Source organism: Monopterus albus, unplaced genomic scaffold, assembly GCF_001952655.1.
Source record: "Monopterus albus unplaced genomic scaffold, M_albus_1.0 scaffold121.1, whole genome shotgun sequence".
NCBI lineage: Eukaryota > Metazoa > Chordata > Actinopteri > Synbranchiformes > Synbranchidae > Monopterus > Monopterus albus.
In genome coordinates this window covers 724,708-737,519 of record NW_018128001.1, presented here as the reverse complement: position 1 = coordinate 737,519, position 12,812 = coordinate 724,708, and the positions used below count along the sequence as shown (strand labels likewise).

The following is a 12,812-nucleotide window of genomic DNA, read 5'->3' as shown; positions in this document are numbered from 1 at the left end:
GAGAGAGAGAGAGAGCGCCTCTCCCTCCTCGTCTCACACAGGCGCGCAGGCATGAGGTCGCATTTTACACAAACGTCAAAACTCTATGTGCAGAGTAATTAATCACACAGCTGATGAAGAAACAGAACACAACAACAGAAATGTGACGTTTTCACTCTCCCCGTGGTCAAAACACCTGCTATCGTTCATCCTGCTAAAACCACTGCAGTGCTGGTCATGCTGACTGTAGTGAACGGGAAGAAAACACTGACTTTATGTAGTTGACGCCAATGTCAGTTGACCTGTGTGTGTGAAAACGGGTTGAATCCTTCTGCTCCTCTGCCGACATTCATCCAGGCACATGTTTGTTATTCGGTAGGTGGCAGTACTGTGTTTGTTGTCACAAGGTTTTCAGGTGTTCTGCACAGCATATTCTGTTTAATCACTATCAGAAAGTAAATCTCTAGAAATTAAAAACTGTCTCTAAAGTCATTGCACCTCTATGGTATTAGCAGTTTTTTATAGTATAAACGTTTGACCCCTAAGTATTGGTGCATGGCTAGGACAAAGGCTGCTCTGGATTGTCAGTAAACCGTGCTTTGTAGCTGTAACGGCGCCTCATGTCTGACAGCTGATGGACAGTATTAGACACCAGTGTTCTGTTTGTAAATAGATGGCTATGAATTCACACTGAAACTGTGAAATTAACACTGGGTCAAACCAGCCTGTCAGTGGCTTTCTGCCCATGGCCACTGGATGCAGGGAATCCATTATTGCACCAGTGTGATTTTAACATGAACGGGATCAACGCTGACCCGGTGACTGTAGTGTGGAAAAATTACTGCAGCTATAATGTGCCAATTTGCATCCACAGTTTTCTCATGCTTTCTCTACTGTAGTGCAGTCTAAATGTTGGTCTGCAGCGAATAACAAGGGCCCTTCAGCTTCACACGTTATAGTGCCATTTTATCTCAGGCAGCTTTTCATCTTGGAAATGTGTTGATGTTCACTCTAGTTTGTCATTTTGAGATTAGTTTTGCTTTAACAACGCTTCCCTTCTATTGAAAGATTTATTTGTATCTTGTGTAGATTAGTTTGCTCTTTGATATCCTCAGAATTTCCATTTGAACGTCTGCCAAAGCTGTAGTTCACATAAAAGCTCCTTCCTAGTTTGAAAATCTTTGCTGAAGCTTCACTTGTTCAGTTCAGATCTTTGTTTCCTTTGTAAAGTCTTGAAGCTGAAGAATCCCTTTTGTTGGACCAAGACATGATTATAAGCGGACAGTGCTTCAGCCAAGTGATTGTCTGCGGCTGCTCAGGGCCTCTTATGACATTTTCTCTGGCTGTAACCAGAACACCAGCCCATACATGAGTCCTACGTGGCTGTCATACAGCTGAAGACACATATTCACTGTTCTTGATATGAGGACACAGAGCAGGTGTTACTCTGGGATCTAAGCCTTATGGAAAACTTTAACGAAAGTGTATCAAAAGGCTGCAACCACATTTCTTCTTCTCTGACCTGATTGGTTCTCACATCTTATAACCCTAGACTTCGACTCGGGCTCACACACTCCTACAGTCCAAGCCTGTGAGCGGAGGCAGGCCATTTAATGGACTGAGCTGTGATTACATCCTGGACAGCTTAATTTAGATAGCAGCCGAGTGATCCTCTACGTCTACTGGGGGCCTTTTATTATCTATGCAGAAATCAATGTAGACGAGTCCATTGCTCCGACAACGCTACTGCAACATGATTTATAACGTGTTTGGGTAATCTATCGATTTATAATGTGGTGGAAGCATCAGTGTTGTTTTCCTATTAGATGAGAGTACACACAGCTAGCTGTGAGTAATGGGTTGTGACCTCCCTCTTCCTCCTCCGCACACACAGACATACAGTACACTCTCTGTGAGAGACACGTGCATTCGGTCCTGGAGAAATAGATACACATGCCTGTGTGTGTACATAGAAGCAAATGCAGCAAAGGATACTGGGAAGCATTCACTCACAACAGGAAATTCACATTCTCCACACACAGAAACAACTCTGAGTCAAACATGTAGAGCCATGGTGTAAAGTCTAGGTTGGGCTGACACTGTGGTCATCACGCGCCACACACACACCGACTCCACTGTGCACTGACACGCACAGAGGCAGGGCAGCAAGCAGAAAGGCGCCTGCAAGCCCATTTTTATGAATTATAACACCTGGGAGACAAAATGCAAAAGATACATACAGTCTACACATAAACACCGACAAACTACATGCCAAAACTGTGCACGCACACACACACAGACACCTCATTCATTTTGATTTTAGACATTTAGCTGATGCTTTTATCCAGAATGACCCAGTGCTGACAGGAGAGAAAGTCAACATTGACGCATCAGTGTGACTGTGAGTGACTCTGGAATAAAGCTGTGCAAACACACACATTCACGTGAACAGATTTAATTCAAACTTCAAACTTCATACATCCATTTATTTGCTTTTCCCCTATCACCTTCTGTTTTCTGGTCAAAGATAAGTGATTTACAATATTAACACAAACACAGCACAAATGTGTTTGCAGTACTTATGACTAAGTATATTTGAATTTCTTAAATCTGGCTTTTACCTGCTTCATCACCTTGTTCATATGACGTCCTTTGGAAGTCAGTTTGCTCTGTAGGAAACCTTTCGTGGACACATAATTGTATGGATGTACATGGAGACCATCTAAACCAATACAGCTACTTGCCTGTCATGAATATCACCCTCTACACAAACACACACATGCGCATACACACACTTGTGTATATGTGGTCATTAAAGAAATGAAAACACCCTCATTTCCACTTGAAGTGTGATAACAGCAGGATTATTTCTTTCGTCACTGACTAACAGAAATAACATTTATATGCTGATGAACAGGCTGACGCACACACACGTTCACAAACAGGCCTGATGGGCTGTGAATATTACTTTCTTCATCATGAACCGGGGGATTAGAACCAGCTGAATCACCCTCATAAGCATCAGAGCTAGTGTACAGAGAAGCCCATCATGACTCTGTGCGTCCCCTCTGACACACACTCAGACAGGTTTATGTGCACAACATGAGTATGCAAACACTTCTGAAATAAACACAGATTTGCATGCGCACATCTTCATTCTGATGCACACACACACACACATGCAGTTTGTGCCTCACATACAGACTTGACACATTCACATGACTTTGTAGTAGTGGGTCTAGACGACCTTAATCATTGCTGACCTTGGCTTATCTAGTCTGTTCTTAGTGAATGCAAGAGACAGAAAAAAGGAGCAGAAATAAAAGATTTAATATTTTACTACCTCGAACCCATCATCCAGGAAGGTGCCGCGTTGGCGAGCACAGATATGCAAGCGCACATCCCTGGTGGATGACTTTGTAATGTGAACGCCGTATCTCTGCTGTTTACCTGGAGATCGTCACGGCCAAAGATAAAACAGCTGCCGCTGTTTATAACTTTGCAGAGCTGTAAAATCCTGTCTGAGAGTGTTACAGACTAATAAGCTGTAGACACATAAATCTGTGTGTCCAGCTGGACTTCCTGGATCATATTTCACTGTCTCACCAGTACATGAAACAGCACAGCTTCTTGGAGCCTGTCCTCCTGTAAGACACGAGTCTATAGGTCGTTTGTGTCACCAGGTTATTACAGCCAACAGTTGTAATTTGGTGACCACAGTAAATAGGACCCGGGCAATGAAGTAAGTACATAAGATACAGGACGTTTCCTGGCGAGCAGGGCCCAGATGTAGTGGGTGATGTGTGTTTTAAGTCTGTTTGTTCCTAAACCAAAACGCGACAAAAAAATTATAAGATTGTGACTATTTCATCATCACAACAGGTTTATAACAGTTTCCATGACGATGCAGTTGTGCTACGCTGGCCAACGTGTTTATGACTGTTTCCATGACAACAAAAGTCTGCGATGCTTGTTGTAGTGATGTATGTTGTGTTGCCATTCTGTCTGCCAACACAGTGGTGCTGTTTCAGGAGACCAGTGACCATAAGGGATGTGTTCTGGAGGACTGGTTGGCCCCTTGTGTTGATGTAGAACAAATGTGTGTGTAAATCCAGCTCAAATCCCCCGTTCCTCTGTTTAGTAAGCTGAGTAAACGCCACTGTATTTTGGTACCTGGAGCCTCTGGGATTGGTAACACACACATTGCAACAGCAGCAGCTCTATCTCCTAGAGTGTAGAAGTCGTACTTTTGTGTTCCTGTCCATTATAACATATAAATTAAAATGCAGTCTTATCTTACAGGGGTCTGTGGTCACCTGGAGGTGCCCCTCTCTTCCATCGTCCTGTCAGTTTGTATGCGGGTAGCCTTTGGCCTACAGTATTTAGCAGCATGATGGCTGAGTTGTCAATAGATGACATGTTGCAGCTAACCTGTCTCCAAAAATAAACCCTATCCCCTAACATTACCATTTTGTGCTACTACAGTAATTCTCCAAATGGATTTTGAGGGAAACATAATTGCTGCCTGGATTATGTTCACTGGCCACATTGTGCTATCATTTATGTATTTTTTTACAGGTGCGTACAGGTAATTAAAAAGGTTGCCATGACACTGCTGACTTCTATACCACCGTCCACTTTACAGCAAAAGACCACTTTGTCCTCTTCATGTCGTAATTATCTATCTGTGAAACACAAATTATATTTGAAACGTGAATCAGCTTTGACGAGCAGCACAATACGGTGTTGTTTGGTGTGCTCAGAGGGGTGGGAGCCTCACTCACCCCCTCATCAGTCAGGTGATTTTTTTATTTGGCACCTTCAGCATTTGGCTTTGACTAGGAACGATTTAAGTAGATCTAAATGTTGTAAATGTGTTTGATGGTGATGAACACAGTCAGTACAGGACATGACATGTAGGTCCCACAGGCTGCAGACAGTATGTGAGAGTCCTGTTCTGCAACATCAACTGATTTAATTCCTGAAGTATTAAGTGACACAAAAGCCGTCGGTGAGCGGGACGTGAAGGTTCTTCCAGTGACATCTGTACAGAGGTGATGCAGACTAAATATCCTACAAAGGAACCCTGCTGGAGAGGGGGGCTACCCCCCCAGCCCACGCACACAACACCAGACGTTCTTCTCCGAGATTTTACAGCAGCTGTATCCCTTATATCACACACGTGTCTGTTTCTTCCAAACTTGGTAATTAGTCCAGTTGCTCTCAAAAAACCAGACAGGCATTTTCCTCCCCCCCCACACTGTCTGGTAGCATAGTACAGCTGTGTACTTTCTACACTGGCCTCTACTTGCCCAGTTTTCCATAGCTGTGAGATTGTTTCTCATCCTCTGCCTTTACCAGGACATGCTCTGCTGTGATGTTAATCCATAAATTAGGCTTGTTTGAGATGAACTGCACCTGGTGAGTGGAGCGGGCGGCAGTGACAAGACAGTTCAGCTTCTCCTCAGGGTCCAAACAGCTGTTGGTTTAATGACGTCCCTCTATACGACAAGGAAAGTGAGAGCATGCTGCCATGTGTCAGTCTCCATACTGTTATTCACATACTTGGTCTGAACATGTATCTGGGTATGTTTCTCATACAAGGCATCATCAGATCAGTTTGCTGCTGTATCTGAGCTGACCGGGCTCGATTTGATATGGAACTGGCTAAATACATTCACAGCCATCGTTGTTCTGTCAGATATTTAGTCTGCATCACCTAATGAACAATAGGGAAAAACCAGAGCCCTGATACAAGTTCCTGGAGCTCCACCTTGTTTTGTGATGGGTCTTCCACTGAGCACCCCCTAGATCTGGGCCTAGTGTGGTGTTTAGAGACCAACAGCTTCCTTACTTGTTGCAGATTATGGGAGAGTACAACAGCAGCACAGTCCGACCGTCACCCACTGCCAGCCCGTGTGACTATAAGATGGTCGGCCCCTGGTTGTCTGCAGTAGAATGACAAATGGAAGAACGACACCATTACGCTGCATTTATCCCTAAGATGGGAGAGTAGAGATAGTTGAGCCTTTGTGGTTCACAGCAGGGAATTCGTTTCAGATGTGTTTGTGTGTGGTTCTTATACATATTTAGTTTGTGTGTGTTTTCAGTTGCTCTGTGTCTGTCTGGCCCTGAAACTCTCTGTCTGCTCTGTCTTTCAGGTCTCTCGAGTCCTTTTCTCTCCTCTCGTTTCTCTTCTTCACTCGGTCGCTCTGTGCTTTCTCTGAATCTCCAGTCACCTTCATTCTCCCGAGTTCTACAGCCATCACATATATGATGACACTTGAATCTGCTTGTGTAAAAACAACCTGCTCATGTGTTGAACTGTCCTTTTTACCTCCATCAGGGGCCCCAAAAAGGAAAGGATTGAAAAAGGATTTCATTGATTTGACTCATTTGATATAAAGGAGTTCTATCTGCAGCATGAGACACGTATAGAAAACGCTTCCAAAAGTGCGTTCAGTGTGTTTTAACAGTTATGGTGCATCTTGCTCTGATTTCTGAAATCTCTGATTATTCATTTAAACCTCTGCTAGTTTGCTTCCTCTTTATGGAGGCATATAGAAGTGTTATTTGTCCTTTGAATGTGTATATTATATATTCATACTTATATGCACTCTCTATTTTACATGTTTGCTGGAGGGTGTCTGTGAGTGTGTGTGTGTGTGTGTGTGTGTGTGTGTGTATTCCTGGCTGTATGTGGCTTCATCAGACACTTGTCATTTGCAGCCTGATTGCTGTTTCGATCATGTTGAATTTTTGATTCCTCCACCACTTGGCGTGTTTGTCAGGATCCAGAATAGAGCCGGCATCATTCTGTCCTCCGTTTTCAACCAGTCTGTATGTGCATCCTGCCACAAAAGCTCCTTTGAGACATGTAAATATCACTGTGTTGTATGTGAACCAACTGTTGTGGCACCTACAATAATGGCAACAAAGAGGACAAGCCTGGAGTAGCTGCTCTGCAGCCAGCCTTTCCTCCCATGCACATGGAAGCAGATATAAAGTCGGTTTGAAAAGGCAGGCTCTAAACTATAAGAGGCATGAGGCTGTTATATTACAGAGACAATTTCCCAGCTGTCAGTTTGCTGTATTGGCCCGTGTTGGACTGCCTGTCAGCTGTTCATTTACACCAGCCATTGCTGGGTAGGAAAGTGACGGCACCACTGGATTTTTTCCAATACCGACTTTCAATTCTCTTTTTGCCTAGTATCTCAAGTGGGAGATTCCTCTGTGGTGAATGAGATGAGACAGCTGTGTGTGCGTGTGTGTGTGGTCAGAAATAGAGAGGCTTGCTGGCTGGCTGAGTGGTTGGCTGTCTGATTTGGAGGCTTCCTCTCTGTTTGATTGGGTTTCTGCTGCTGTGTGTTTTTGCGCTCGCAGCCTGTGACTCTCTCTGATTTCGCTGTCTGTCACTCTGTGTGTGTGCTTGTGATATTGTTTGGCTGTGAATGTCTGGTTATGAGGCTTTCTTTCCAGCTGTCTGTCATTGCCTCCCTCTTTGCTGCCTGCCTGTCGGCCCCTCTTCACCGGCACTGCCACTGATTTAAGATGATGTTAAAAACAGACTTTAATGCACAACACATACAAGCTGCTTCCTGATCCAAAGGAGCTCAAAGCAAGGCTGCGCATGTGCTCGTCCCAGACAGAAACGAAGAGTGTCGTGAAGTGTTGCTCGTCAATTTTAAATAGTTTCCAAGTTTATCACTAGGAAGATAAAGTTAAATGGCAAACAAAGTCTAAATAAAGTGTAAACTGGGGCAGCTCTCATGAAATCTGACATTTAACTTACCAAAGGTAAATATGACAATCAGTTCCATTACTCAGATGCTTCTCTAACACCCTGCGATTGATTACATGCAGGCTGCTAATAAGAAGTACTATAGCATGTTTATCCAGCCGCCTTGAAAACAAGATGATTCCTGTCATGGGCTTTATCCTGATATAGGGAGTTTGATGTAAACAGATTTGATTGATGGTCACAAGTGTTAAAGTCCCCATAGCTGTTCATTTTGCTCATTTCCAGCCATTTAATGTTTAATCTTGGGTCTAGATTATCTTGGCACCCCTCATAACTCCAAATAGGCTGTAATTATTTCAGAATGATAAAACCAGAGATCCTCCTTAAAAACGAGACGATAGTTCGTAAATGCGCACAAGTCCTGCTGCCGGTCTTGTCGCAAGTCGACAGCACAAGGAACTGCGACGGCATTAATTAATCTGAATGTCTCGTCCATAGATAAACAACGGTATATGTACCGATGAAAAGAGTTGTGTAACACTCTAAACAAAGCGGGTAACTGAGAAACCCCATGTTTTAACTGGCATAATGCAGACATTGTAATTTCTCTAGCCTTATAACAATTCTCGTTAACAATACCGAAACAAGGCATTAACAGACATGTAACATGGTTTTTTTTGTTTGTTTGTTTTTTACTTGCCGTTAAGTCCCACCGAGTAGTGAGTCAGCTGCTGACTGGACTAGTCTTTGACATGACCACAAGATACAGCTTCACAATAAAACATTACTATAGGTCACAGCATGCTGTAGCCTGTGGGCTTCACTTTTACTGTGTCTTTTTCAATCCACGTTTTTGTGCTTAAAAAACCCCCATGATTCCTATTATGCACCCGCTCTCTAAGAGCACAACACCTCTAGTTCACATTGCAGGGAACAAAGGACAGTGATGGATCTATATAAATGTGACACATGTAATCTAGTGCTGTCTGACCTCCTGACTCAGCAGCTGTGACATACTTATGTGTAAGGACATACAGAGATTCACGTCTGATGCAGTTTACACCGCTCCAAAAGAACACAGATTATTTAATGGTGTAAACCATTTATTTCATAGGGTGAAATAAATGCCTTGTCATACTGTTAAAGGACATTTTTGGAATTTTTTAAATTCACTTTCTGGCAGTGTTAGATGATAATACTGCTTATCTTAGATTAGTTTCTTATTTTAACTTAGCTGAGTTTAGCACAAACACTAAAAACAGGGGAGTAGTGTTCCTGGCCCTGTACAGCAGTCAACCCTTTGGAAAAAACTCTTTGCTGTTTTACAAGTGTTGTGAGTATTTCTTGGCTGTGAACACTTGCCAGGCCAGCAGCAGAGACTCTAGACACTTCCCGGTCTCAAACAGCCTGGATGTTTCCCGTGTCCATTCTTTGAGCTAAGCTAAGCCAAGCAGCTGCTGGCTCTGACCCCATGTTTGTTGCACACATGAGTTGTATAAGTCTTCTCATTTAACTCTGCACTAGAAAGCAAATTAGCTCATTTCCCGAAGTGTCTATTTTAAAGAGCTACATATGTTATGATCAATTGATAGATCAGAAGAAATGAACTGAATATGCATTGAAACAAAGTACAGTCTAAATCGGGCAGTTATTTTCACAAAGCATGAAAGGTTAGCACATTTGTCTGTATACAAATTGGGATATTTAATAAGCATAAATGATCCCTTGAAGCTTAAACAGGAGAAATGTATTTGCGACCGAAGACTCTTCTCACTGATTAAAATAAATTGTTTTCTAACTTCTGTAAACGGTCTCGATGGGGTGGTGATTAGCAAAGTGGACCTCTGACGAAGCCCAGAATTTCCGTTGAGAAGAACATACTCTTTTTGCAGGCAGTTTCAGAGATGATCAGAGTAAATCTCAGGACACGGCCAAGCTTCCAGGGCTTTATTTAAAAAGAAGAATCTCTGCAAGTTGCTGTGGCATGGCCCCTTTCTAATGCATCATAGGTAAGTAGTCCAGAGTGAAGGGACAAGTTGGCCCAGGGGTAATTTGGCATTTAGATCAGGGGTCAAAACTTGTACACTGTGAAAAATCCTAATTAGAGTAACATAAAGGCGGCGGTGGGATTCACATTTTGGCCAAACAGCGACAATATGCTCTGTAATACAGATGATATGGGAGAGTGAACACATTAATGTTGGGGAAGAACAAAATAGCAACAGTGAAAGGTTAACAGGATGAGAAGGGATCGCTCTGGACATCTAAATAGCCCACACTGCTGATTATTAATATCTCACCAGTGAAGCTGCATCGCATGGATGGCTTTATTGTATTACAACTAAAAATAGTACCAGGCATTAGTTGGAGTAAATTATGACAAATCTGGCACTGTACATGAGGACATGAATATTAGAGTGGGAGGTATTTTCTTGAGAACAGCAGCAGCACTGCAGATTATTTAGGGTCCGTGGAAAAAAACAAGGCTATGGGGTAGAACGTGGATCGGGCCTCATATTTCAGTCTGAACCCGACCTTGACACAATTGAGTTTGTACAGTGTTTTTCCCCTGTCATTACACAAAGCAGACATTTGAGCACTTCAGCCATCTTGCCAAAACTTTGACCTACATGTTTGAACCCGACCCGGACCCGAACATAATTTCTAAATTTCTGTCCGAGCCTTACCCAAAACCTCAGGGTACTTTTGGGTACCCACACTCTACTATTGGGAAAAGGGGAATAAAGACTAGACTGGAGAAATAAATTAAATTAAAATGGTATTTTTGAAAGTACTGAATTCTACTCCTCCCTTTTCTGTGTTGACCCCGAACTGTGTCACTGTTCCCGGCACTGGTGACTACACCTGTTGTCATATTGGGAATGTAAACACAATTTTATATGTGCTTCTTTGAGTTTTGTGAGATTATCCCCAAAGCCACTTTAACAGTTTTATAGTACCCTTTGAGTTTTTGAGGCAACAGATTGTTATTACCCATGTTTATGTACCCGTAGGAACCAATCAGTCTTTTATGGGTGTACGAATCATACAATGAAGTGTTACAAGATCCTGATATCAAATTACAACAGTCTATGAAAAACCAAGAAATTATAGATTGAAATCATTAAAGTCTTTGTATGAAGTGGACTAGAATTTATATATATCCTAAAAAAAATACATTTTACATTACAAGGCATAAAGTAAATTATACCTGTTAAGAAAGAACATGTCCAAAGGAAAGTAATCTAGCATAAGATCTATCTGGTTACGCAGTTAGAGATTTTTTGCATGAGTTAAACTTGTTGGGTTGGGATGGGGTCGAATCTAAAGAAATATTGTTTTTTCTTTTTTACTGTTATGCAGATGATATCCAGATCTATGTTCCCTTAAAGCCTGAGAAGGGGTTTACCCTCCAGCTATTGCTGGACTGTCTCGATGACATTAGAGCTGGGCTGCCACTAAACTTCCTACACCTCAATGAGGGCAAAGTGGAGTGTATAGCGCTGGGACACCCCTCTCCAGTGGCTGCCTAGGTCATTGTCCTTGGACCTCTATCATCATACGTTAAACCTGCGGTAAGAAATCTTGACAGTGAATTAAGGTTTTATAAGCAGATCAGTGCTGTTGTGAAGTTGTTTTTTCCCATTGCGATTGTTGAGTAAAGTGAGGCCTTTTATTTCATCGTTAAGATTTTGAAATTGCAATCCATGCTTTTGTTAGTTCTAGGTTTGACTGCTGTAGCTCACTGTATACTGAAGTCAGTAAATCACTTCTTTCAAGTCTCCAGTTGGTTCAAAATGCTGCTGCTCATTTACTGACAAACTCACATAAATACGAGCATATCTCATCTGTACTGGCTTCCCTTCATTGGCTCCCGGTTCTCTGCAGAACTGAATTTAAGTTACTAATTTTTGTCTTTAATGTCAATGGTTTGGTACTCCAGTTCTTCAGCCAGCTCATTCAGTGGTACGTCCCGGTTAGACCTCTTAGATCTTCATCTTTGTATTTTCCAGAGGTCCCAAGCTCCCGTCACAAACCATGGGGCGTTAGGGCTTGTGCCACCGTGACCCCAAAGCTCTGGAATGATTTACCCTTTAATATTAGATCTGCTACAGAATAGGCTGTGTTTAAATCTTTCCTTAAGACCTTTTTATTTACTAACTTACATTTGATTCTTAATGCAGTCTGATATTTATTGGTGTTGGCTGTTATTCTAGTTTATTGTTTACTTCATGTTTTAATGGCTTTAATTTGCTCTTTCTTTTTATTGTGTGAAGCACTTTGGTCAACCAGATGTTGTAAAGTGCTGGATGAATAATATGACTTGAGTCAATTGGATGGAGACCATACTAACGTCTGCACCACTAATTCATGGATTTCAGTCACATCTGTTTTTCCAGTTCCTGTGTCACAGAGGTTCGTGATTTTCAACACTTTTTAGTTATGACAAGGTCTTTGATCCACAAAAGCCACAACGTTCAGCCGAACATATCAGTGAACTGCCAAAAAAAAAATTTGTGTACAAGTAATACTAACACACCTTTGATTCACATGTAGTATTCTTGAGGTAATGCCAAAGATCCTTGACAGGTGCACCACTGTTTTTCACACTTAATATGAATCGTGTTACTCGCTCACTTCTCTGGCCATTTCAATTACACACCTGCTCATCTGGTGGAGTTCAAGTGAATTTAGAAGTCAGTGTGCTAACAGGTTTGTGACAGGGCCCCAGACTGTGAGTCAGATAAAGAGATCACTGTGTGCGGCATGTGTGAGTGAACAGGTGAGACAGAGAGACGTCATCAGTGACGCTTCAGAGGGACTGATGTTAACACTGAGGTATTTTAGTGGCAGTGGACTATCATTCTACACAAGTTTAAAGATTTTCAGACACAGCCTGGTGACAGTGGGACAGGACATGGTGTCCCAGCTACACCCCCCTCCATGACCCTCTGCTGCCTACAGCCTCCTCTTGTTATTCCAGCTTCTCCACCCTGTGTTGTCAAAGTACGGTTTGTAAATCAGCCCCGCCTGACGCCTAGCCAAGGTTAGAAGAAGGGTTTTCCAGCCAGTAGTCATGTCAAACAGCCAT

General features: G+C 42.4%; 1 long non-coding RNA gene across 2 annotated transcripts in view; it reads left to right on the top strand.

Annotated features, from left to right (window-relative positions):
• Positions 1-12,812, top strand: part of LOC109966906 (uncharacterized) — a 92,721-nt gene that overhangs the window by 48,428 nt on the left and 31,481 nt on the right. The window contains exons 3-5 of one of the 2 annotated variants that reach the window (XR_002275849.1): positions 9,613-9,729; positions 11,084-11,295; positions 11,998-12,136. This is a non-coding gene — a long non-coding RNA (uncharacterized LOC109966906). The remainder of the gene's footprint in view (positions 1-9,612; positions 9,730-11,083; positions 11,296-11,997; positions 12,137-12,812) is intronic. The other variant, XR_002275850.1, reaches the window with a different exon arrangement.